General features: G+C 39.5%; 1 long non-coding RNA gene across 1 annotated transcript; it reads right to left on the bottom strand.

Moving 5' to 3' along the window:
• Window positions 1-521: 521 nt before the first annotated feature.
• On the bottom strand, window positions 522-9,464 carry LOC135446328 (uncharacterized). Its single transcript, XR_010439741.1, has 3 exons — window positions 9,243-9,464; window positions 1,761-1,886; window positions 522-899 (listed from the first exon to the last, which is right to left on the bottom strand). It is a non-coding gene; the product is annotated as an uncharacterized LOC135446328 (long non-coding RNA).
• Between the last annotated feature and the right edge of the window lie 15,388 nt (window positions 9,465-24,852).

Genomic DNA, 24,852 nt, shown 5'->3' with positions numbered 1-24,852 from the left:
GGGAAGGGTCCAGAACTTGCTCTGTCATGAGTGACAGTTCTTGGTCAAATGGACTCCTGGGCAAAAGGGGACTGTAAGGCATCTTCTGTTTCCCTTTGTGGTGTCTCAGGGTAGATAGGAAACACCATCCAGAGCTAAACACATGGCTTGGAGAAGTCCCTTGTTTCCACAGCCCTTTAAGGGTATGCATAAGCTGGGTGTCAAGCCACAGTCAACACCAGCTGAGCAGTGGTGCTTGGGGTGTGTTGAGACAGACCTGGGGCAATTATGTTCTCACCTGAGAGCCCCAAAGAACAGCTTAGTAGCAATACTGACAACTTACTTTTTACACTTAGAATTATATTTTATTAGAACTCTGCCTCCTCTAACCTTTGGTTGATTTTTTCCAGCTCCAGTTGTACCACAATATATTTTATTCTCCTTTGAGTAGCTATCCTGCAAGGATATTTCACTATCACTAATTCAGTGCAAGTTATGAGAAATACCATAAATAACAGATGATACATAAAAAGGAATATTTCATATTCTGTACAGTTTTATTAGTGTATATTAGTTGACCTTTAGGTACAACCTAATTCTTTAGCTCAACAAGCTTCTTTTATTATTAAATTAGAAGAAAAAACACCGTTAAAAGAGCGTTATAAAGGCTCAGAAGTGTTCAATGGGTAGAAAATGTCAAGATAGTTATGTATTGTGATATAGACAAAAAATTCAAGGTTACATTTTCTTCACAGGTGACTCCTTTCCACTTCAGCACAAGACATGATTTGGTTTTGCTTCATATACAGAATTTCCCTATTTTGCAGTGTCCTTTTACTATTCTGTGGTGCTTGTTTCAGTGTCTGAGGGTTTCACTAACTGAAGTCTGGCTTCTTAGCAATCTCTGGCATGAGCACAACCTAGCAGAAAGACCAGAAACAAGGCACAAATAATTCTTAAAATAACAATATATCCTCTAGCTGTGGGTATTATTGCAATAGGCTGGGCTAATTTTAAAATAATTTTTCAGAAAGCTCAATAAATAAAATCTTCTTTGTTCAAAGTAAGTCACTTACAGCTGTTCCAAGGAATTACCAAAACTTCTGCACAGGAGAATGACTCAAGACCATATTGTTAAAAGGGTTGTGTTATTTACTCCTGGCACTCTTGGGAACTGTGTTTACAGGAACAGACAGTAAATACTATGGAACCATGATTTAACCATGATACTATGGGAAAATGTTACTTCCCTCTATTCAGCCTTTGTGAAGACAAACCTGGAGTATTGTAACCAGGCCCTCCAGAGCAAGAGGGAGACTGCAAACAGTGTGAGGCCAGTGAAAGGCTACTAAATTATGAGGGACTGGAGAGCACAATGTGCTAAGAGAGGCTGAGGTGACTGCATTTGATTAGTCTGGAGAGGAGAAGGCCAAAGGGAAGGTACCAATCATTATTTTTGCTCAGGAAGAGTCTGTCTTGCATCAGGAAGAGTGTCCCCAGCAGGTCTTCCTTCCCCCTGTGCTATGCAGGAACCCAGAAGAGAAAATTTCAATCTAAGTATTTGTCACTAGTAAGAAGTAGCTGCAAACTGATTCTAATCAAAATGTCACCTTAAGAGGAAATTTATTCCAAATTATGCAAAGAAACCCAATGCAGACTTTTTTTGCAAGTGTTTTGCTCTCTGCCTACATTATCTGTGGCCTTTGCATGCTCTTGCAGGGAAGGATGAAGTTACTATTCACAGGTTACTAGGAGGACTTAGACAACAGTGTGGTGCTTACATTTGTTCCCCAGGCAAATTCCAGAAGGCAGATTAGTGAATGGGGTGGATCTTTGTCTTGACACAATCTACACCTGCTAGCTGTATACAAATTGTGATCACACTTTGTGTCAGCTTCCTGTCATGCCTAAAGCAATAAAAGAGAAAAGATAAAGACAAAGCCCTTAATCTCCTGCAAACAAGGAAAGGGCATATGCAGTCACCTTTCTGAAAATATCAATTCTTTAGCCCAAGTCACAAGCACTGGCAGTGAAAAGCTTCAGAATGCATAAAGCCCTTCTGAATTCCAAACTTTCAGTCTCACTGAGCATTTAGGCACTTCTTTATTCTCAGTGAGGGATTTTTAAAAAAACAATTCCCTGTAATTATGGAAAAACTAGTGTTCAGTCCTTAGGAACCTGGAAAACCCTTAGTGTCCTACATGCACTGGTAGAGAAACCTGGACATTGCATGTGCAGAAAGATTTGATGCTACTTGTGTTTTCCACGTATGAACAAATCCAAACATTATAGCCTATTTTTCTGTCCAAAAATTTCTTTCATTGATGCACAAGGGAATTTAACCCAGTAGTGTCATTGAGAGAATATGGATTTTGTGCCATCTCTTCCAAAATTTCTTCTCCATCCACCATCCCAAATGTTCCTATTGTATTCAGAGGTACTTTTCCTCTTAGAGCTTTGTGCTGTGTAATTGTGTAGTAAATCTTGTGCAGCGTATTTGCAGCTGTGCCTCAGGCAAAATTCCTGGAGTACTGAGATGACTTCACCTGGATTGCTAAATAGAGCAGTCTCTCAATGACAATAGTGCAGCAGTTGATAGGGATTAATGAGCTCCAGGTTTATTTACACTCCCCCGAGTGTTGTTTTGGGTTGTTTATAGACAGCATTAGCAATGTTCGATCCAATTCTGAAAGGCAGTTCTCACAATCCACGGACTAGAAAACAACGGAGGTTTTGCAAACCTCATTGTCACATAAATCAAATAAATACTGCAGTGAGCAGGGTCTAGGGCTGTATACACAATTTCTTCATAGGACCTAAAAACTGATGCTTCAGCACTCTGAAATTTCTATCCAAGCAAGAGTATTTATGATGAAGAAAGGGTAAAGCCTTTGCAAAATTGATACCTCCTAAAAGTACAAGGTACAATTCCATCAGGGACTGAAAAATGGAACCTACAATGCAGACTTTGAGCCACTAGCGAGTATAATGTTATATATTCTCCGTCAACTGTGCAGAGCTAGGATCCTAAATCTAGCATAGCCTAGGGTTTCCAAGGACCATTATACTCAAGCCACAGGGAGGTGATCAAAAATATAGTTACAACACTTCATGGAAATAGTCTTTGCTTGACTCTTGTCAGATGGAAGTCAATATTCCTTGTCTTATTTCTCCCCTTGTGCATTGTTCCTCTCAGGATGGCTCCCAGTGCTATGACAATGTACAGCTGTTGCTATTTTGGTTCTCAGGAATTTGCAAGACTGGTGATAGGTCTCCTGGTAAAACTCACACAGAGAGCTAGAGTCAATGGAAAACCCAGAAATATCTAGAGATAGCCTGTGAAAGTGGATATGTAAGTTATTTTTGTCTCTAATTTGCTATTCTGAATTTAAAATATTGTGAAAATAAACAAACACATAGCTTGAAAATCAATGAACAAATCAGCAATTACAGTGCCTAGTAATGTGTCTCAAATAAAGGCTAACAAAACATTTTCTATAGAAAAATAGTGTCAGCAGAAAAAAATCCCTTTAATATTTAAGCAGATTGTGCAGTGTTTGAACAACACAGTTAACAATGTGGTTATAAAACTTATATTCAGAAGAATGAAAAATTCACTGTGCATTGTTTCAGCCATTCGCCATCTTTTTGACAATATGGAATTTGGTTCATGAAATAAACATGCAAATTAAGCAAATTTTGTAAATGGCAGGTATAAATATAGGGTGCAAAAATCTAAATACAAAATGAATTCATGGAAAAGAATCATATCGTAAGATTACAAAATAAACCTTATATTTGAAAGATATGTCTTAGTTACTCACAGATACAGAGAAGTAACAATATTATCATACTATTTCTGGTCATTTTAATCTGTCATAAGTCTTCAGAATTATGACCATGGGATTTTTCTTATTCTTTGAAGGTGTGAAGTCTTAGACCTAATTCTGACAGGGAATTTTTTCTCCCTGGCTCCTTCCTACTTTTTCTTTTTTACAACTCTGTGGAAAGAACTTCTGACTTGTTCCTGAAACAATTACCAGCATAGGACAGAAGGGTCATATTGCTCAGGAAAACAGGTTTTTAGAAAGTCATGTCAGTATACACTTTTTAGAAAACCATGTCAATATACACCAGATTTTCTTGTCACCTGCACTTCCTAGAATTTCTGGGTGCATACAGCAAGCCCTCTTCTTCTGCACATTTAATTTCCCTCTTTATAAAGACAGGTACAGGCAACCCACATGTCCCAGCCTCACACTGTCTCCTAATTCCTGTGATAGGATTTATAGAATAAATAATTTCCTTTTTTTTAATAGATTTTTCCTTAGGCTTGTGACATGTGTCCATACTAAGGAAAGCCAGAGTGAAGGGCTTACAGTTTGTCCTCTGCACAACTTTAACTGAGATAAAACATGGGGCTCTAGAGAAAAGGAACTGGGGCCTGAGTGAGAAATTACTTAGGGAAACACAAGAGATGGATTCAGAACCATTTAGGTCTATCAGAACACCTATGGCTCTGTCTCTGCAACCACCATCCAGGACAGGATAGTTTTACACATTTGCAGTAAAACCAGAAAAGTAGGTAGCAGCAGATGCAGATAACTAAAGTTACTGTTGGTTTATTTGTTGTTGTTTTTGTAAGGAGAGGGGAGTGTAAATGGCAAATTAACCACAGAAATGACAAAAAGGGGGAAAAAAAGGAAAAATAGGAGATGGATTTTGATCTGAACAACCCTTTTCTTTCATTTTTGGTGCATTTGCAATAAACAGCAAGCAAATGGAGACACAGAAAACTGTCTGCAGTGCCTTTTCTTCCACAACACACAGGCATGGTTCCTAGGGCTAAGGTACAGACCCCATTCTGAAGGCAGAGAATGCACCTCTGCTGCTTCAGACAGACTGCACTGAAACCTGTGGGCAGTTCCCAGCTCTGTCTTCAAGGACGTGGAATCTGTCTCTCTTTTTTTTTTCTTTTTTCATTCAGTCACAGTTTCATTTAGTAAAACTACAGGTGTTGACACCTCCTCCCAGCCCTTAACACCCTGCAGGTACCAGTGCTCTCTCTGTACCAAGCCACATGCATTTCCAAGCATAAAAAGGATCTGAAAAAGATCACATAATAGGAAAGGAGTGGTGGTTAATGAATCTTAAGACTCTGTTTTGGGTGTGGGGATTGATATTTACAGGCTAGGATAATCTGGACCTCCATATCCTTGACCTTCTTCATAAGTGAGAATATTTTGACTTTTCATCAAGGGAAAATCAGAAGGTTCAAACAATTTTCATCTGTGATTTCAGCTGAAAGAGCTTGCTAAATTCAGGATACATTTGAAAATTATTTTAATGTTTCAAAAATTATGGAATGGGAACAAAACACACCCTCAAACATATAATGTCACAAGGCTCAGTCTTCACCACAGTGAGACTCAGACTGTCAGACAGAACTGTTGAAGAGCATAAATGGCCTAAAATTGAAAAAACTATTCTAAAAGTGTGATACATTCTCACACAGGACTTAACAATGGCTCTGCCTCCTGAAAAAAAAAAACCACTGTAAAAAAATTGATGCCAGAGACATATTTTTCTGGGAGTAAAGAGTCTGGGGCAAGATCTTCAGGAGCAGAAAGAGGAAACCCACTCATGTAAACAAGGGTTTTCATATTAAACATCTGAGGGGCCTATGCATCTAAACAGGTACCACTATACATTTAATTTCATCTAGAAAACAGGCATTTGTTAAATCCTACTCATTGTTCAGAAGGAAAATATTTATTTTCTCTATTATAAAATAAGATTATGTGTTAAACTCAAGCCGTTTTCTGAGGTGGTCTAGGCATTTAAAAGAACTTGGAGGCAGTTTTCTCTTGTCCAGGAGTACCTGTAAGTGCATTAAGCATTGTAAAAATTATTTTTAACAAAAAAGCAAAGTGGATATTTTAATCACATGAAATGGAACGCCATTGTTTCTTACAAGTTCATAGAAAACAATTATCTGAGACTGACTGGTGTGAAATAAAAAGGCTTTTCACTACACTTTCACTCATATTAGCACTGCTGAGATGTTTACATACACAATAGTTTTTCTTTATAGGAGGTCTCAATTATCCACTACCTATGGTTCATATATATTATTTTTCTTCCTGAGACTCTGACAAAGATAACCACCTGGAAAGCTGAAAATAAATTTCAAATACAAGATGATTTGTTGAAAGAGGTAGGCATTTTAAATTTTTTTTTGCCTCTAGTCAAGTAACTGCAATTTTGAATGCAATTATTTTTCCCTGAGATCATACTTGCAGATACAGGCTACATGGAGCCTCTTTTAAAAATCTTGCTTTGAATATGGATGAGTGAGAACCATTTATGCAACATGTATCTGAAGGTCATTTAATTTTTTCAGAATTAACCCATAACTCCTGGGAAATGACACTGCATTCTAAATTAATGTCAAACATCCTGGAGTGCTATCAAGAGAAGATTCAGCTCTGTATGTTATCCCAGTCTGTATGATATTACATTTCAGAAGCCATTTTCTGTTATAGCACAGGAACATGGCAGGAAGAAATACTATCAGAGTAGCTATAAGTATGTAAATGTGTATAGGAATGGCACCAGTTAAAACCAAAAAACTCCATCTGAGTATTTTTTTTACTAACAAGATTTTACTATTGCTAAGCTAGTGAGTCTACTTGACTTTAACTCATGAACCCTTGAAAGTTTGTTCTGATTTTCTTTTTTGTATTTACCTTATATTTACAAAAAATCCCTAATGAGCCATGCTGCAGCTTCTAGTCTTTGAGTTCTGTTTGGATAGCTAGACACACGTAACAGTTATGCACTGCAGAGCATATTTTCTGGGTGAAAACAAAAAAACTTAGTGAAAACTGCATTATTCTCTGTTTCAAAGTTAACAACGGCAAAAGGAAACAGCTCCAAAACCCACATTCCTCTGTGTTATTGGAATATGAATCCCAATACCTCTGCTTGGGGCAAAAATAGTAATGAAAAATATCAAACCAAAGCTCTTTTGCAGAATCACTGCAAGATGCAACAGAAGGAAGATGTGAATGAACTAGCTAATTGAACCCAAGTATTTTCTGCTTCCTCTCACTACATATATTCATTGAAGCTTAATGTTTTCCTGAGATATTCTTAACTTCAAATTGTTAACCACTTGAATTGTTTTACCAAGGTAGATACTGAATGATACATTCTGAATTATTAGGAATTGCAAGGACAGGTAAGATTAGATCTGTGCGTTCATTTCGCTTCATAAAAATTCACTTCATAGTAGCAGTGCGGACAAGGGTCATTGAAGAGCTTTGTTGAGTATTTTAGAGAACTGTAACAGAAGTATTAAGATTGGCATGAACAGAGACTGTGTGAGTAGGTCTGGCAGCAGGAGCACCCAAGGGAACAGAAGGGCCATAAGACTGATGAATCTGGTGGTGCTCAGATAGGTGTCAGATAGGTGTCTTAGGTTGAAAGATGCAGCTGGGGGTGTGTATTGTATCCCCATCTGTTAGAGGTGGGGCAGTTATTTTCTGTTAATTGGGCAGTTTTCTTTGTCTCTTCCACAACCAATCCTCCCTTCAGGGAGATACCTTCTGTTAATGGGCCTTTGAGTCTCACTGCATGGCTGATAAAATTACATCATCCCACTGAGAGAAGCTCCACCCAGAGGGAGGAGCCAAGCATTTCTACCTGGATATAATCTGAGATTTGTAACACCACAGCCAGGGTTTTTCACTGGATTCCCAGAGGACCAGGCCCATCTATACCACCACTGGACCTTCAGAGGAAGACTACAGTGATCCTGCCACAGGATCACTGCTCCAACAGAACCACACTTGTCACTCCAGGAGCACTGCAGCCACCATTTAATCAGGACTGCTACCAACACCCTGACCAACAGGGTGTCAGGTCATATTCTGACTCTGTCAGTGTTGGTCTGTATTACTGCATTTTTAATTTTGCTTTTATTTTCTTCTCTAATAAAGAACTGTTATTCCTACTCCCATATCTTTGCCCTAGAGCCCTTTAATTTCAAAATTATAATAATTTGGAGGGAGGGAGGTAGTTTACATTTTCCATTTCAGGGGAGGATCCTGCCTTCCTTAGCAAACACCTGTCTTTTCATGCAAAGACAACAGGCCACGGACATCCCAGTACAGCACAGCTCCTTGGAATTTCTCAGGACAACTAGAGAGCCTACACCCAAACTAAAATACACAAACAGTAATGGCTCCCATCAAAGTGGGAAGATAAAGAACAGACTAGAGTCCTAGGCTGCCCAAAAGAAGGGATAAAGGATGGTGAGGAAAACTCATGGACTCACAAAGGTGGCATGGGATAGGATAGGATGGAAAGGCAAAATCCATCATCAACTCCTAAAGGGGACAAAGAAAGTCACCCTCCCTAACCTAGGCAGCATGGCAAGGTCTCAGATTTGGTGTCCACCTAGAGGCATCTGTCCTGGTGCTTATGAGAAGCACAGCAGAAAAAAGTGAGTGAAGTAAGATTTCTTTTAAAATAAAATGAAGTTTTCCTCCCATAAGCGTTCATGTGGAGCTTGGAGCAGCAGTGTAGCTACAGCACAGACAAAGTGATCCTCAAAATCCCCAGAGCAGTAAGATGAGCTCCCTCATGGAAACAACAGCAATGAATGCTGTCACTGAAACTGCCCAAGTTTACAGGGGGAAAAGACAGGTAAATATATCAAGTGGTTACCTGAGGAATTATGTCTCCAAGAACAATACACAGCTTTTAAAATGCCATGCCCCCCCCCAAGAAAAAAGGTGCATAATCAGTGTCCAGCTAATGTTATAGACTTGGCTGGGAGAACAGCTGATGAAGAGTGCTTATCTCCACCAACTGCAGGACTTAAGATCCCTGGACCACCCCTACCCTGCACATGAGCTGAAGAACTGCCTGCAGCCTTCTCACATTTTGCCTTGCTCTTTGCTTCACACTTAACAACTTTGTGTACACTAATTAACTTAATTTTGGGTGCTAAAGAAAAAGCTGCTTCTGTTTAGAGTATTTATTTGACAAATATCATTATAGCATTCAGGCTGATTCATCAGAAAGGATCTTGTTCTACTTTCCTATGGAGTGCTTCACAAAAGTTTATATCAGTAAGTAGAAATAGTCTTTAATTTAGGGCTAGCTTGAGACTTAAGCCAAGTAGGGAGGTACCTAGTGCAGTAACAGCAAGATTTTTTTTTTTTTTTTTTTTTGCCAGGAAGCCTTGGACCTACCACAATTCCAAGGCTGCTGTGCTTGAAACTGGTTTCTCCTCCCTGCTGCTGCTGGTGTGCCTGTCACAGCAGCAACAAGCAGTGATGCCGTCAGTGACTTGGAACATGAGGTGAAACCTTTCCTTGCAGCCTTTCTCCTGCCACCCCCGTGGCCCCTTCCTTCCAGCCCACCACTCCATCTTCCTCCACCTGAGTGGTCACTGCCTGCTGGGGAGCTGGGCTGGCACACAGCATGCTCTGAGGCAATTTATGGGCAAACTGATTGTTAATGGGCTTAGTGTGAAGGCCCCATTCGTTTTCAATCAAAACATTTGATTCCTTCAGGGGTTTTGCACTTAACGTGATAGGGAGATCAGTTTCTCTGCCATTTATAAATGCTTCCTACTAGCCGCTGTTGTACTGAAGAAATATACTTTGGTTGTTTTACATTTCAAGGCACACAGTTTGCTTAAATTCACCAGCACTTATTTCCTCAAGCCTGCTCTATATTCATTACGTGCTTATGTTTCCCCTACTTCTATGCATTATAGGAATGCTTGCCATAAGATTGCCATATATTTCTTTGGATTCTGGTATCTTCAAAACACCTCAGGTATTTTCACAGAAATAATTTTATTTTCTTCCAAGTGAAGTTTATTAAAATATCCATTGCTACAGGCTGTAGTATGTGGAATGGAGCCATAACTCATACTTAACAACCTTTTACCAGTCTTGCTACTGATAGCTGAATAAATTTAAACTCTCCTTTTGACTGTGCTGGTTTTTGGATGTGGCATTTTCCTTACTAACTGGGGTCATTTTTTTCAATGGCCATCAGTGTTCTTACAGGACAGGTGATTAAGGATCATTTCTGGCCTCTCACAAGCATAGAATTCTTAGTGCCTGTTAGGTAGCAGAAATTGTGCTTCTGAAATGCACACTATTTTTCTATTAAATTCTCCAGCACTTTATCTTAATTACTTCCATTTTGTCTCTTCTATTTTCCCATTACTTACCAACACAGTAAACGATGACCTGAGGTGCTTGGAGACTGCCATAAGTGCTGCCATCCAAGGTTAATTGATCTGTAACTCTGGACATCACCTCCAAGGCACACTTCTTGCCTCTTCTGCAGTGAAAGAGCTGTGAACCAAGCACTGCACGTGTGTCTCATAGGGATAATACTCAGCTGATTTCCTGTTTTTCAAGGCCTGTGATTGACCAGTCTGGGTTGTGTGACCTCTTCCCTCCAGGCCCTGCATGGCACCAAAGCACCATGTGGCTGTCACTCTATGTCCACTTGACCTCTTGGTGCAGAATAGCTCTGTGTCAGCTTCATGCTCTGCATTTCACCCCTTTGGCTGTGCTTCAGTCTGTGCAGTCTGTAACAGAGAAGGACGAGATTACCATTACAGATATAAAGTAGTATTATATTAAAGATTCTAATATCTTAGGAGAAGAGCATACAAAATAGTACCCCAACCAGATAAATTTCAACTGAATTTTTCTGTGCATTCTGGAACAGAAAAGGTAGTTCATGAAATAAGTGGTTTCTCCCTCTCTAGATGCCTCCACATCAGGATGGGATGCCTTCTGAAAGACTGTTTTAAATGGGGCTAAAACTGTGTGGATCAGCATGATGCAAAATGCATGGATTGCTCTGACTTCTGCAGTGAGGAGGCTAAACCAGACTAATAGTTGCTTCTTTCTTTAAAATCTTGAACCTGTGTTCATTTTCTACACTTGTTGCCTTCTTCATATTTCTGGTTATTATGAGCCCTCAAACCTGCACATCTCTTGGCCAAAAAAAATTGTTTTGGTTAAAATAGGTAGGGACAACAGACAAGAAACTAAATTACCAGTTTCTTATATGACTGCTGATTGTGAGAACCTGGCAAGAGGACACTGAAAAACCTCCATAACCGGACAGGCTGAAAAATGCTTTTCCCTTGCTGTATTTGAAAGTACTTATCAGTATGCCTTTGAAGACGGCATTAAAATCTGTAAGAACTAGAAGGGAAATGAAGGACAGAGCTTAAGCACTGCAAATTGTGCTTTTGCTTTGTTTCCCTTTTCCATTATTTGTATTAACTACAATATTAATGTGAGACAGCAGTGGCTAGGACACTTCTTGAAGATGGTTCAGAAGAACTTTTCATTTTTGCTTCCAAGGACAGAAAATTGAAGCAAATGAAATATGACTTGTATGAGAGTCTGGATGGAAATAAACATATCTTGTATTCCCAGTACCTAGTGACTAGATAATATTATAATGACACAGTGAAAGAAGATCCATAATGCAAGAAAATAAGCAACAGAAGCCAAAGAAAGAAAAATTAAAAAACCTCAAAATCTGATATTGTTTCATGACTACATCAGTCTATTTAGTTTTGCAAATTACAATTTTGATCTGATTGTTAATTTGGCTGAACAATTCGCAATGCATGTTATCTTTTTTCTGTGCTTGTCGAAGCTGTCAATGAATCAAGACACCGTGTCAAGGCAAATTACTGCATTTGTATTAGGTATTTCACTTGCTTTATTCCAAATAACTTTAGTATATACTGACATCCAATATTCAAATATGCAATATAAATTTAATTTGCAGCCTCTTGCATTTCTAATGCATGGGGAATTTTTAACAGAGTGCAACCATTTTAAATATTTATAAAAACTCACAGGACTGCAAATTTATTGGATATTTTAATTCTAATTTGCTTCATACATAAACATGACAGTAAAAAGATAGGAAAAAAAGTAAGAGAGTTCTACCTCATGGCTTTATTATTAAAGGTTGTTTGAAAGAAGTTTCAATACTAAACAGAAAAGAGTTTATCAGAAAGGCACCTAGAAGTTCACAGAAGACAGGATGCACAAACAATAAAGGAGAAGTGAGCTCTGGGAATCCTCTTCAGAGAGCAGTGGTTTGGGTCATGAAGTTGCACCTCAAGGGCTGCTCATTCCCTAAAGCATGGCAACTAAAGTGAATGCAGCTTTTTTCATGTCCTTGTTGTGGTTCACCCCAGCCAACAGCCAAGCCCCACATAACCACTGACGAACTCACTCCCCTACCAACAAGATTGGGAAGAAAATGGAAAAGGCAAAAGCAAAAAAACTCGTAGGTTGAGATAGGGACATTTTGATAGGGAAAGCATAAGCCATGCAGACAAGCAAAATAAAGCAAGGAATTAATTCCCTGCTTTCCATGGTTGGGCAGGGGTTCAGACATTCCCAGGAGAGCAGGGCATTATCACCTGTAACGGTGACTTGGGAAGACAAACGCCATCACTCCAAAAGTCCCCTCCTTCCTTCTTCCCCCCCCCCCCCCCACTTTATATATGGAGCATGATGTCACATGGTCTGGAATATCCCTTGGGTCAGTTTGGGTCACCTGTCCTGGATGTGTCTCCTCTCAGCCTCACAAGCACTCCCAGCCCACCCCCAGTGTGGCAGTATGAAAAACACAAAAGGTCTTGGCTCTGCGTAAGCCCTGCTCAGCAATAACAAAAACATCTCTCTGTTATCAACTCTGTGTTCAGCACAAATTCAGCCACTGTGAAGAAAAAGCCATGCACCCCAGCCAAAGCCAGTAGAGCCCAACAAACCAAACCACCCCTGGCTGTCCACCAGGCCCTGCGCGGCCTCCCAGACACAGGGAGCCACAATGGTAGATGGATGACCATGGCTATCATCCTTGGCTCCAACTAACTTCTCTTTGAGCTTTGCCAAGCACCATTAAAGAATTCAGCCTTCAGGCTGATCTAATATATGGATGATTTTAAATCAGCTGAGCTATATGCGGTTTCTAGCTGTAATCACCGCCCAGCAGTGGGTATAACGCCATTGGGTTTTTCCTGAACTTGAGTTATTTATATACTGAGAGCAGTTCTCACTTCCTTTACATTTTTTGGAAGAACTAAATGGCAATTCCCCTGGCTCCCTCCTTTAAGAAATAGAGGTAGATCGGGGCACTAAGTGGTAAAAAGACATCTTCATGCAGCCTAACAGAAATGGAAGAGGAACAGGGTATGTTTGCTTCCTTTTTCAGCATCTAAAGCACAGGCTTTAGACTCATGGAACCCAGCCAAGTTCTGATAAGTTGCCTGGTTCTTATGCTCAGTCTTGTAACTTGTGATTTCAGGAGATAGTGAAAACCAGCAAAAAATTAATTTAAAAAAAATAATTAAGAGTTTACACTTTTACCCTAAGAAATAGTAACACAAAAATTACTGAAGTGAGTCAAAACAATGGTGCATGTAACCTGGTATCCAACAATAAACCCCATTTTAACTAAATAAGACTAGAGCAGTAGAATAGAATTGTTTACATACCAGATCTTTACATACCAGGGTACTACAATGTAATTTAGCAAACTGAGTGGCTAATGATCCAATATTCAGTTCTGCATATCACCTCAGAGTACAATGTTGGTAATGCAAGTGCACTGAGGCCACAGTCAAAAAATCCCAAATCACAGAAATGGATTGAAACAAGCCCAAGAAATAGGCTGTTAAGCAGGGGTAAAATGCAAATCAGCTCTCCCCCTAAAAAATTCCCCAACAAACAGAAAAAGTCATAATAAATCCAGAGGATAATTGGAATTACCTAAGAGCAGAATTCCCATCATTTTCATAATGCTAGTGTATGAGTTGCCTAGTGTTCTTACTAAAATGAACAACTAGAAAAAGAGTGTTAAGAACTTGTTTTCTCCTCTATTAGACAATTATCAATTGTTTTATTCAGCTGTTGAATTACCTGATACAGTGAAACATAATATAAGAATACACAAAATATGTTGCATTACCCAGGAATGAGTCTCTGAAGGACAACGAAAGGGGGAAGCACCTGGAACTAGCTGGTTTTTTTCCTAGACCTTGTTGTAATTCAATTACAATTGGGAATGCTGTTTTATATTACTTGTGGGCTAAGAAGTAAAACTAAAAAAAGTAGAAAGTAGAAGGTAAGGTTGTGTTTACTGCTACTCCTTGAGTGAGCTGCAGCATCAGTTACACACTGCCTGAGTGGGCCCAGGGCAACAGGAAATCATTGAACCATTTTGGTCAGAGCCAGGAGATGAATGATGCAGGATGGGGCCAGGTGTCTGCACAGGGTAGGGATGAAACACTCAAAATCATTCCAGGGAAAGCCCTAGATCCAGAGTTTCCATCTCAGCCAAGAAAGCCTTGGGGAATTTGTTAAGCCTTTGATAACTCTAAATACAATGCTTAGGAAAATAAATGCAAGCCTATATTTCATTTTGTCTTGGCAGTTGGCAATTGACCCAGGAATTCATAAAAGGTCAGTTAAATAATCTGGAATGCTGCTAAACACTCCAGTCTAACGTGTTTAGAGGCTTTAATTGCCAGTGAAAAAACACAATACAAACAGTGATCTGAGCAGTGGAGTTTGGCTGACAGAAATAAAAGGAAAACTTATGACCTGGCATCACATTCAAAGGAGAACATAGATAACAAAGTGTCTTCCTTCATCTCCTTTACCACAATATCATAGATCTCTTCCAAAAATACAGAACAATATGAATCTTTTACAATATCATCACTGCGGCTTCTGCTCAGTGGTAATTCAACTTGAAGTTTGTGAAGAAAAGCCAATATATGAACTGAAGCAGTCCTGTACTTCACCATTTTTATCAGTCTTCAGAAACAGACCTTTTCAACTTCAGCAATGGGAAGTATCACTCAGATACCATATTTATCCCACAACAAATATAAATCTTATGGAAGAACACAATGCAGTGCTCTAAAAATTGAAGTAATATAGTCCTCAACAATAGAAAATTCTTCTGTAATGAATAAAATAAAGAGAAAAATTAACTATATGTGGAAAGCAGGGGGCAGAGGCTGTACCACCCCACGTTCCACCTCAGCAGGAAAATTACAGATTATAGTTGTCATGATATGATTTAAGGTTTAGGCAAGAAATTCAGAAAGACTTCTCAGACGACTGTCTTTTTTGTCACAATCCTCCCACGTTTAGTACACAAACATATAAAGTTAAATGAAAAAATACATTGTAAGGAAGTAAGAAATGTAAGTATACACTTCACTATATTTTACTAATTTTACAGGCCACAGCCTTATAAGAGTTATCACATATAAAAGACACTCCACTGAGTACAAAATCAAGAACCTAAAATCATAAAGCCTTCAGTTAGAAAATTTTGTTTGCATTTATAATAATTTCTCCTTCATTTGCTCCATCTGTCTGTGGGACAGGATTTTTGACTTGTCCATATGGAGTATAACAATACTGAGATACTTGTGAAAAAATAATTGTGAGAACTTGTTCGGGATAATAAAATAAACACATAGGATTTACAAAGTTCACTTCCAGTTAAATGAAAACTGCCTACCACATTGTGTCTTCAGGTGCTGCAAGACCTATTTCTGGCAGCATTAGGGCAGCTGAGCTGAACTGAAACAGATGCAGGGGGCACAGCAGCCCTCGGGTGACCTCGCAGAGCACCCCGGGATTTTCCTGCCAAGAAAAGCCTCATTGCCAGGGCCATGTGGCTTGGCAGCACACACACTGGAGCTGCTGTGGGGAGCAGGAGGAAGCCAGCAGCACGTTTGTCAGGAAGGCAAGGTCTTTGCTGGGACACAAGAACTCAGAGAACACAACGCAGAGGAGCCCCAGCTTTTGTCACGAGCGGGTGAGCAGCATCTCATCACTGCAGATCCACCAAGCCAAGGGGAACATGACTTTTAAACAACTTGGTGCCTTTACAGTTTGCACAGTGTTTGGGTACCTTTAATGCTGCAAGACCCGGTCAGAGATTTCTTGGAAACTGAGCAGATTCATTTGGCTCCAAAGTGACTAAGGCTGCCTCTTCTTCACATCGATCCATTCCCTTTTTAAAACATGATGACTTGGAAGATGTGCAAGCTCCTATTTGCAGTCTTTTCCATACTTCCTACAGCAGAATGGATTATTTTCAGTTCCTTTTTGCATTTTTAATTCTCGCCTGTCTCTGTTTTTTCCCTCTGAATGTTTGTAGGCATATGTTACTACAGAAGGAGGGAAGTCAGTTGCTGACTTTTTAGGAAGAATGAAGTCATCCACATGGCAGTACTGATGAAGTTTATGACTTTTCATTTATTTCCCTTACTGGTCATTCAAAGTTTCCTTCAGTAACAAGTGCTTGGCTAAGGCCTGATAAATTCTCCTGGTCTTCTGGGATACTGTGTGACTCTGTCATTGACAGAGGTGTTCTTGAGGAGTTTCTTTCCCATCCTTTGATGCAAATCAAGACAGTCCAATTTTAAGCAGATCAGGTGATTAACATCAGATGAGAATCTGCTGTCCTCCATTTTAGCTTCTTGGAAGACAACTAGTAATTCAAGGCTTTCCTGCCTAGCAATCAGCACTCAGTTGTATAAACACTTTTTCAATTAGATGCAAGCTCACGATCAAAAGTTAAAAGTCCACCAAAAAACCCAACTGTGAGAAGAGATTTGAGAATGATAATCCTTATGTTGAAGTGCATAATGCTACTGAAATATGTATTCAAAGACCATTCCTGCATAAGTACAATAGCTGCTCAAATTCCCAGGGAAGAAAATTATTTGTATAAGATTTTGTTATCCAGTGGCAGCAACAATTTTTTTTACATTTTTCTCTTAAATAGCATGTACTGGCTATCACTGTCTTTAAAAACATATATTTTTAAAATCCCTTAAGCCACTGTTTCTACTTACTCTCTTTGAGGATGTACTAGCTGGTAGCATGGGAACTTTCATCATATATCAATTAGTAAGTGAAAGAGAACTATTGCACATGCTAATTTACTGTTCTCATTAGATGGAGCTGAACAGTATTAACACTGATGAGCCTAATGAAATGAATATTATATCTCAGTGGATACTCCGACTCAAAGACAGAAAACTACCTGCAGGAATTTTCCACACTGAATTCTGAGTGGAAAACCAGCTCATACATCTCACAAACTCACACACACAAATCCACAAAAAATTGCATAAAAATAAAATTTAATTTCTTTAAAGAATGTGTTTGGGGGAGATAAAACTTGTTTTCTGAACAGAATGAGAGTGCTGTTTTTCTGGTAAATTTTTCATTACCTGCTTTGTATCATTTGTCCCAGAGCCTTTCTGTCACAGGACTTGTGTCTGTTCCCAGTGCCCCCAGCTGTCAGGCTGTGATTATGCAGCCATCCGTGGGAACACTAAATAATGTCACAAGACATGAAAACTGTATTAACTTTCTGGTGAGGGGAAACAGGAGGGACACTTCTCTTAGCTTATCATCACTTTTTCCTCCAGTTTGCATGAATTAAACAGTGATGTCTGCGAAAGGACTTGGGAGCTTCAGCTGGTATTTAAGTGGGACACGTCTGATTCAGCTTGTGGGCTCATGAAAGCCAAAGGATGTCTGTGTTTTCAGAATAATACAACAGAATGGAATGCCTTAAACCTTTATTACTTACTCAAAATCCAAATTATTGAAATTTATTTTCTTTTGACACTGTAGAAGGCAGAGCAACATCAGCCAGAAATATGCTTATATAAGGTAAATGATATTTGACTCTTTCTGAGCAAGTGGCGTCACAAGAAAATTTGAGTTAATTGAATGAGATAGAACTAGAAAAAGGGGTAGAAAAGGTAAGAAAAAACCTCCTCACTACCTAAGAATTGAGAAGCAAGAGGAATCAGGAAAGAGGTGAAAAACAGAGAGGTTGGAGTGTTGTCTCCAGCCAGATTTGGAGAAACACGTCATTCTTAACTCTACATGATGAATTCCAAGAAGTCATGAAAAAATGCAAATCCCTTGCCCTAAAGGCAAAGGTAAAGCAGAACAGTTCTGCCTAGTAATATCAAAAGACAGTTCAGGAAAAAGAGTGAGAATTCCACCATTTACTTGCAAATAAATCTTGCCTATCAGCCACCTTCGGCAGATGCATGACTCGGACTATTTCTGATCTACCTGAGGGCATGGGCTAGAAGCTGTCAGGGTTGCCTTTGGCTGGATGCCATGTGTCCACCAAGCTGCTCCATTACTCCCCTTCTCAGCAGGACAGGACAGGGAGAAAATAAGATAGGAAAAAAACCTCATGTGTCAAGATGAAGGCAGTTTATTAAAGCAAAAGCAAGGGCCGTGTACAGAAGCAAAAGAAAATGAAATTATTTTTTCTCTACTTCCAGCTGATGATGTCCAGCTACTTTGCAGAAGGTAGGCTTTCAGCAAGTGCTCTGGAAGACAAATGTCATAATAACAAATGTTGCCCTCCTCCTCCTTTCTTTCCCCTAGCATCTGTTGTTGAACACATTTCATACGGTACAGAACGTCCCTTTGTTTAGTTTGAGTCAGCTGTCCTGGCCAGGTCCTCTTTCAAGTTCTTGCCTCCCCCCCCAAGCCTACTGGTGAGGAGAGAAATTTGGGGTAGGACAGCCTTGGTGCAGCAGTAGCCAAACCACTGTTGTGTTATCAGCACCTTTCTAGATGCCCATATAACCCACAACTCTGTGAAGGCTGCAAGGGCTGCAATGGGGAAAATTAACTCTGTCTGAGCCAGAGCTCCATCCAGCCACATTGTCATCACCAGGAGATCTGCACAGGAGTTGCTGTGAGAGAGAGAAGCTCAGCTGCTTGACTAATGCAAATTAGTATCGCTTCATTACCTTTACAGAGCCCTGACAAATGTATATCAGCTGAAGATCTGGCTTATTCCTCTTGTTCTGCTTCAAGCAAACACACTCCTTTTATCTCTATTTTAATGCAAAGCTCCTAATAAAAGCTTCATTTTGACGCAAGTGGGCTGCATGAGTAAAAAAGAAAGCTGATAAGTTTCTCAACAGTTGGCAACAAGATCCTCAATTAATGAGTAAAAAATCTGAATCACAGTCTCGCTCTTCCGATGACGAATATTTCTAGTAATTGATGTCAGTAACACAGGCCTTGGAGAGGGACTGGTTTGGGTGGGAGATCTAATTCTGCTGGAAGGAATTACAGACTGTGAGTCCATCTTCAAAGAGCTACACAGAGAGACTCAGGCATTTCTGTCAAAGCTCTCACCTGGACGGATGTGAGCTGCACAGCTACAACTGTTTAATACTGTGCTATTCATTGCTGCACTCCCACAGTACCAATCTACCCTCTTCTCGATCCACATGCCTCTTCCTGAGCAGTGGAATGCCTTGCCAAGAACTAAGAGAAGCAGGGCTTGGGCAATGTGGTCCCAAGTGGGGCCTATGTGACTTCCTGGCAACCACCAGGAACCTTCATACTGACAGTACAACACATCAAGATGAGTTCCCTGGATATCCAGTAAAAATAGCTATGCAGTAAGGGGTGTTCCCAATTTCCCAGTTAATTTCCCTGTGAGCCATATATGACATGCCAACATCCCATCCACATTCAGTATTGAATCTAGGGCTCAGGCTGGGCTATCAGGCAATGAGATAAAGACCCCGGTGCCACGGGTAAAACACCAAGTGTTTCCTTACATCCTCAGGTTGCTAAAATCTTCAAAACAAATCCTCTTTTCTGCTCTTGGGAGAGCTCTCATCCTTTTCTCCTTGTCAATGTGCCACACTGACAGGTCACTTTGCAGTCTGCTCTGGGCACGAGTAATGGCCCTCTGAACCTAGAGTGCCATCATGCTAATTGCCACCATGGGCATGGGGAAAAAGACAAGATCTAAGAGGCTGGCTGGAGCCTTCTCAATTTCAACAAACATTTGCTGTCCAGTGTGTTGCTCAATGTACGAAATACTTGAAATGCTTACTATTAAAAGCCACTTCAGCTTCACACTTTCTTCAGTATTCCCAAAGTGGCACAAGCAAGTGCTCAGCTGGTTCCAAACACCTGCTGCAACCCCTCTGGTGCCCTAATTCCTAGCACGAGACTTGGCAAAGCAGGGGAGGCAACCAGCTCTCCCCCACTGCAGAAAGGCAGGTGGCGATTGCTGAAGCAGCATCGATGCTGACGGAAGAGTGAGTAAGGCTTCAGATAAATAAAATCTATGTAAGGATTTCAAGCATCCCACACCATAGAAAGATCCAGGAATCCTGCTAAAATGACACCATCCAGTTGATATTTTGCAGATATTTTTGAACTCCATTTCCTTATCACTTTTTTAAAGGCCAATTTCTTTGTTAACATGTAAAAGAGGATTTGAAAAGGTCTCACATCTATGTCCTATATGATAAAACAGCAAGCGGTTTGCATGACTGATTTAGAGATTGCTTCCATCTGCAGTATTCTAAATACCATGTCTCATTTCAGAAGAGAAAAGTGGCATAAATATGTGACTAAGTGACATAAAAAATTTGACACTTAAGGAATAGCATTTTCTGCATGATCTCAAACTCGATAGAAATGAAGCATATATTTTTCATGCTAAAAGATACTAATCTGAACATTCTGCACAAATGGGGCCCATTGACATTTACCTGGGAAAAAATTATACACAAATTCTATGTGTGGACAAAATAAATGCATAGTCCCCTTGAACATTGCCAGTGATCTAAAATTAGTACAGAATTTAATTTAATTGGAATTGGAAACAGACATTGGTTCCAGTTAAACCAAAATATTTTTGATGAACCCAATGTACGCAATAGGAGTTTTCTTTCCAAGAAAGTAGGTTAGTAGAAAAGATCCAGGAGAAATTTTCACAGTAAAACTTTGTAAAGAGAAGAAAACAGTAATTTGCTATCTCAAAGCCAAAGGAAGTCCTATGAGAAAGAGGATTATCCACAAATTTGTTAGAATTCAGAATTCTTGGTTTTGACCCCTCAAATTGGTAACAGTATGTTATTAAGAATAAACCTGTATTTGTTGAAGAAACAACCACAACAACAACAAAACCTAAGCAGAAATAACTGTGAGTGTATCCAATATGCATATATATTTGATTTTGTTGCTCACAAACACCATCTGGAAAAGCCTCATCCACAAAAATGAAAGAGCAAGGAAAAAAAAGTGTTTTCTTCCCTGTATTTCATTAACATCTGAACTTCATGAGGAGAAGGGTCAAACTGAATAGCAAGTTAAATTTTACAGCAGCAATACAAAACAAACACAAACAAAACTAAAATTGTGAATATATTGTATCACTCCTGTGCTTTGGTTTTGTTCAGAAAAGCCTGGAGAAGTATTGCTGGATAGTTCTCAAATGTGCATTTGCATGCCTTGTGGTTGCTCTGGAGAGGCGCTTTACCAGCCTGTTCAGAAACATTTCCTCTCTTTCCTAGAAATGCTGCTGAAAACCTGATTGAGGATTACAATGGGGGTCTTGGCATTACTAAGCAGAATTAAAGGATTTCTCTATGTGCTGATTGTACTTGTTGTTTATACATCTCAGAATGGTACTTCCCTTTCATTCAGACCTACATGTAGATCAAAGCACATGATATTGTCAGGATATTCCCTGGAGAATGGCTCTGTAGAACAGAATTGTCCAGTTGGTGATGCTGAGCTTGATGCACCCCTGGATGTGGGTGGCCCTCTGGGCTTGCAGGGCACACTGTTGTTTGGTGCAGGGATTGCTGCCAACCAGCACCCCCACATTCCCTCCTGGAGGCCTGTTCTCCAACCACTTCTCTCCCTATTTGTACTTGTACCCAGCGTTACTTCATCCCAGGTGCAGAATCTAATATTGGACTTGTTAACTATCACAACGTTAATGATTGCTCAAGGCTCCAATCTCTCTGGATTGGAGACTGAAGTCCTGCGCTCTCCATTCCCTATTAGTTCACTAGACTATATCTGGTTATGTGTAGCACTTTTGAGTTGTTTCTATTGAATTTTCAGATTTTTTTCTCCATTTCCTTTTTTCTGCCTTGCAGCATAACTGTAGTCCTACTGTTTGGGTTTTTTTTTAGTGTAAGCACCCTATCTGTTACTTCATTGAGACCACCGAAAGCAAACTAGAAGGCAAAATCCTGCAGAGCTGCATAAATATATCTTCTCCTTTTGCAAAGAAAGTGCTGAAAAGTATTTTTTGAGCTCAATTTTGCTTGCAGGTTAGGGTTCTTTCATCTAAACTATGATCCTGTAGCTGACTTGCGAATATAATGCTAAACATTGTGAAAAGCCTTACTAAGAACCAGGTGTAAAATATTCACACTCCCATCCTACCCACAAATGCCATTATTCCACTGTAAAAAGAGTTACTTGGATCTGCAAAGAACAAGTTCCATGCTACGAGTCAGACAAGAAGAGAGTTTATGCAACTCCTCTCATAATTTTCCAGTTACATATGAGTGTGTTGCTGAATTATCCGTTCCAGAATTTTTCTGGGTGTTTAAGTTATGCTGAGTGCTATGCAGCTCCCTTGCTTCTCCTCATTCTTGTTCCTTCTAAAGAAAGGGGGGAAAGCAAAAATGATGAGATCAATTTATGATGCTTCATCTATTCCCTCTTTGAATCCCCAGAGCTGGTTGCTGCTGGCTCCCACATCTTTTTAGCAAGTGCTTTTTCTGTCAACGAATGGAGTTCATCAGGTCTGGAAGAGCTACAAACATCTTACCTATCTAAGTATCTTATTTACCTCTGAGACAAAGGGGCTTATTGCTGTATTAACTTTGCTAATCTCTCTTTCTTGCTGCCTCTTCTATTAATGATTGAAAGGTAACACTGCCTACCTTGCTTAATAGTTAATTAAAAAGCCCCAAACCTTCTGCAACACTTCTTATCCTTTATAAAATATAATGATGGCAAATGTTTCCTGAAATTCAATTAGAAATTCAGTTTACAAAAATTCAATACTGTTCATAATTGCAAATGGTTCAGGCATGCAATGGAATGAATTATTGTCTATTGTATTTCCTTTAAATCCTGGTTAACCTCTTGCTGCTTCTAAATTGGAATAAAAGCAGAGAGATGTAGAATGAGAGCACCCTCAGAATACCAATACAAATTGACTGAAGCACATTGCTGAGGATGCAACTTGCATGTTAAAAAAATCACTTCAGTTGTGATGCAGAACTTGAAAGGGGGGAATAATTCAATAATGGTAATGAAATTTCATCTTCTTAAAATGTTATTAAATGTTATGTAAATCATTGTTAATTATATTCAGTGCTGAAAACACTGCTGTGTAGATACTGTTTCAGTGGCAATGAGCACAAGAAAGACAAAACGATGGTTTTTCTTGCTATACTTGTACTGGAAAAGGGGAACTTTGACACCTTTTGATGAGTAGAAAGATATTAAACCTGAAGGGAAAAGTCAGCCCTAGATAAAACAAGTTTTTGATCTGGCAACTTCTAAAAGGCAATTTGCACTTGATCTGACTCACATATTAAAAATATACAGTAGACAATTAATTCAAAGAGTAGTGGCTTTTCAAAGTCTTATTTTTGAAAGAACTAACATTCCCAGAATGAAATTAAAATGCACTTTTAGAAACACGCAAGTTGAAAGTGCTGTTATCTTTAATATTGGAGGCCATGCTACTCTTCTCCCTTATTTTTTTGCAAAAATCCTTCCTTAAAGGTCTGGAGGAAAAGTTTAATTCAATTGATGGGACATTATTTTAGCCTTTATTCATAAAAGGAAATTGAGCATGTGCTCAATTCTCATTTAAATCAATGAGGGTTAAATGTTTTGGTCCAGGGCAGGGCTGTGTTTACTTCCTTTCATGAGTCACCCTCAGTCTTCAATAATAAAATAACTCCAGATGTAATGATTTCATATTTTTAAAAAATAGAGAAAACAGTCTGTAGCTGTATAAACAATGTTTTTCCTGAAGATTTTTTGTAATTAGGGTTAGCAGTGCTTGGTTAAAATGGTGTAGGATAGTGGAGTAGGAGAGAGAGTGTTTCCTTATTATTTGAGGTGTGATAGGAAAATTGCTGCAAATACTGGGTGTGAGGACTGCAGGGCTGTGCAGTGTTCTGCTGAGGCACATGTAGGGCCTCTGCTTCCATCTGGAGGGGAATCATCTCCCAACAAATACTGTCCCCAGAAAGGAACCAAAATGCTCTCCCACAACACTACATTAGTCCTCCACTTAATACACCAAGAGGCAAAACAAATAAGGCATGAAAAAGTGCAGTATTTTAAGGAGAGCTGCAGTAGGAGGAGATATTAACAGTCAAGGTTAGGAAAGTAGAATAAAAACTTTTAAGGGCACTTCAAATATTCACTGAAGCTGGAAGGCTGAGGCTGCTCAACTTGCAGCTCTCATTAAAGCTTACCCCAAACGCAATGAGCTCAGAATTGGAGCTGAGGGCCCCAGTTGAGGAGAGCACTCAGTCAAATCCTTAAGTGTTTTGTTGATGAGGGCTAGGTTGAAGGATGTGCTTAATGTGCAGGTGCCAGTGCTCACAGGAACAGAATTGAAAATGCATGTTTCACAAGGACTGCAGTGAGAAGTTTCACATTTGCAGAGATTCTGCTGGATGAACCTTCTGCAAACATGGCTTGCAGAAAGGCAACACAAGCAGAGAACAAGCACAGGCATGAGAATTACAGGAAAAATGATGTATCATTTAAATAAATACATAAAGCCACTTAACATCTGCTTTACCTGCAACCTCAATTGAGAGAAATTCAATGGAATACTGGCATCATGTGGCAAGATGAAAACACTTTGACTATTCTTTTTTCGTCCTTGGACTAACGCAGAACATGTGCTGTAGGGCAG

The sequence above is a fragment of the Zonotrichia leucophrys genome, chromosome 3 (assembly GCF_028769735.1).
Source record: "Zonotrichia leucophrys gambelii isolate GWCS_2022_RI chromosome 3, RI_Zleu_2.0, whole genome shotgun sequence".
NCBI lineage: Eukaryota > Metazoa > Chordata > Aves > Passeriformes > Passerellidae > Zonotrichia > Zonotrichia leucophrys.
This window is presented reverse-complemented; position numbering and strand designations above follow the sequence as displayed.